Below are 3,502 nucleotides of genomic sequence, written 5' to 3' on the forward strand. Positions count from 1 at the left end.
AGAGAGAGAGAGAGAGAGAGAGAGAGAGAGAGAGAGAGAGAGAGAGAAAGGAAAAACTGAGATTAATATTTTTTCGAATTATGAAATTTGCCTTTGCTGAGGAGTTATACAACCCTCAAAACACAGACCATCGCTGCTTGTAGTCATACCAGTAACATGCTGGTATGTTATCTGAATCCTGAGAAGCAGGAATGACTGATTTATTTCTGTATTTTAGAAGAATGCACAAAACCTGAATGACAATTAACTTTCATTGAGTACTTCCTCTATCAAAATTATTGCTCAGACCAGATCTATTCACCATCTTCCTTGACCCTGACCTTCACTGAAGAGCTAAGTAGGTCAATGACTATGCATATTCACAGGCTAAAACACTAAATTCAGACATTAATTAACTTCTGTGTACTACCATTTGTAATAAACAGAGTATTCAATAATTACCCTAGTCTCTATCCTGAGCCCACCTTTCCTTTTAGTGGGCACCTATCTGAGATAATTTCAAGCTACAAAGAGTTGCACTAGTACAAGCAATCCCCATTTATACCTTAGTTTACTCTAATACTTCAAATGTTAACATCTTAAATATTTATGCTTTTTCTCAATTTCTCTTTTTATTTCTTTGTGTCTTTGTCTGTTTCTCTCCATACATAGAGATATGTAAGTATATACTCATGTATATGAATTTCTTAATGTGTATAAATTTCTCAATGTACATAAATTTCTTAAACCACTTGAGAATGAGCTATAGGCATGTTTTTCTTCTGGAAATACTTCCTACAGAGATGGGGGAGAAAGAATACAAATATGGAATATGTTAAGAATTGAGGGGGCTAGTTGGTTAGCTCAGTTGTTTAAGCATCTGCACAGGCAAGCCCCGTTAGGCACAAAGGACCGTGGTTTGATTGCCCCCCCACCATCCCCCCCCCCCCCCGTCAAGTGCCTTAACAGACCTGCACTTAAGGCAGCCTGAGCCAGCCCCCCCCCAAAAAAATCCTTCTCAACTTTTAGGGCTGGACAAATAGCTCAGCAGATTAAAGCGCCCCAACCAGGCGCAGGGGCCAGAGGTTCCATCCCAGGGCCTGTCATGCTGGCCCCTCCTCCAGGGCGCACTGAGAGGGCAATTGAGACTGGGCATGGTGACATGCGCCTGTAATCCCAGCTCTAGGGAGGCTGTAAACATGAGAATTACTAGGAGTCCGACCTAGTAATGAGGCCCTGAACACCCTGTAGACCCTTCCCTAAAATACAGAAAAAAGAAAAAAAAAAAAAAAAAGAATTGAAGGGCCGGCTAGATAGTTCAGTGGTGTAAAGCATCTGTTAGGCAAACTTAGGAAAGCAGAGGTAAGAGGCTGGATCCCAGGCATCACATGCCTTGCCAGCCCTGCCCCCAGGTTGGACTGAGTGGGCTACAAAAAATCAAAAAAAAAAAAAAAAAAGAAAGAAAAGAATTGAAATCTTCTAAGTGAAGTAAAGTTCAAATCAGAGTTTTGTGTCCTTTTCTTTGTACTTTTTTTTTCGGGGGTGGGGGTGGTACTAGAGATCGAACTTGGGACCTTGCACTTGCCAGGCAGGTGCTTATGCTACTGAGCCATCTTCCCGGTCCTCTTTGTACTTTTTATAACTGTAAAGTTTTCTTCATGGGACAAAACCATTCTCACAGAGTGCAATTCAAAATACAGGAAGATCATAGCGATACAATCCTACGATCTATTTATAGACATTCAAATATGACCAATGTTTCTAACAAAGTCATTCTAGCACACTTTCTAATTTTGTGGTGGTGATCTTTGATATAATGTAGTATCATACATTTTATTTAGTTATTTATGTTCATGTTACTCAGTGTGATATGAATTCTTGATTTTCTTTGTCTTTCATGATCATGTTTTTTAAAAGTGTAGGCCACTCACTAAATTGTCCTGTACTTTGAGCCTGCCTTTTACAGCCCATGATAACATTAGTCTTACACATTTTTTCCAGGAGCACCACGAAACTGTCATTACCTTCTAAGTGCATTATTTTCAGGTAGCACATGAAATCCATTTATTTTACAACTAATGATGTCAAATTTGGTCATACGTTTAAAGTTGTAGGCACCAGGTTACTCCAATGTAAATTACTATATTTCCTTTGTTAATTTATATGCCCTTTAGGGGAGATTTGCAGACTGCCTAAGTTAGTGAGACTGTCTCAAAAACCCTACTGAACATGTACAGAAACTTCTAAAACTGTGTACTAAATAAACCTGTCCTGTAAGTTGCAGCTCTTGATTCTTTTGTCTCAGGGATGAAAACGTAACTGAGACACATACCAATGGAACAAAAATGTGGCCTCAAAAATAAATACACGCATATGTTAGTAATGATTCTTTGTTAAGGGCACCAAAATAGAATATATATGGGAAGAAGATATTCCATTCAATAGATCGTAACCTGGATATCTACATGTAAAAAATAAAATTGGAAGGTTATATTATATAATCAAGAAGGTGAAATAAAATAAGGATTTATGCTTTTGTAGAACAGCAACCCAATGTCTAGATGCTGCCCTAGAAACTACAGCTGTTATCCCCTTTTTTCTCTACAGTCTACTGTTACTAATAAGGTCATTCTTACCATAACAAAGATCCACATGTAAAACCTGAATCTGTGGAAACTCCATGGAAAAGCATGGGGGACAAGATCCTTGACACTGTATCTTGAAAATGTATTTGGTGTAAAATACAAAAAAACATTTGTATTTTACTCCAAAACCACAGGCAACAATTATATAAACAAGCAGAATTACATAAAACTAAAAAAAATCAGTCAAGGAAATTAACAAAATGTCAACTTATGAAATGTGAGAAAATATTTTCAAGTCATGTATGTCTGATATGTGTTTATCAAAATATATAATAGCAAAAAACAACCTAAATTTAAAAATGGGCAAAGGAATAGATACAAATTTTTTCCTCAAAGAAAAACAAATGGCCAGTTAAATCGTATTCAACATCAGAGGAAAATAATATATTTGTATTTACATTTTTAACTTTTGCTAATTTTTGTCCAAGTGTTGATGCTTGAAACTAAGATCTTGTTTATGTGTTCTACCACTGAGCTATGCTGTCAGCCCTATATTTTTAAAAAATATTAACAGTTGTGCAGCATTCAATCTACCTCAGGTACTTGATAAGCATTAAATTAGTCCTAAAATTGAGAGGCAGGTTCCGCTATTAAGCCCATTTTATAGATTCAGACATTAGGAACAAAAAAAATGGTAATTAATGAGTCCAGGGTTACACTGATAGTCATGTGAAGGAGTCAGAATTTGAACCCTGACTCTCTGGTCCAAAATTCATTATTTTTAACCATCATATAAGGCTGATTAAGGAGAAATTCAGAAATGGATTAAGAGTAGAAAGGCTGGATGGATGAGAGTATTGTATGGTTTCTTAAATATGCTACATTTGAGTCATGTAGATGTATTATCTTTGAAAAATATGAGAAAAATGTGTACAATT

This window comes from Octodon degus, unplaced genomic scaffold (genome assembly GCF_000260255.1).
Source record: "Octodon degus isolate 3935 unplaced genomic scaffold, OctDeg1.0 scaffold00397, whole genome shotgun sequence".
Lineage (NCBI taxonomy): Eukaryota > Metazoa > Chordata > Mammalia > Rodentia > Octodontidae > Octodon > Octodon degus.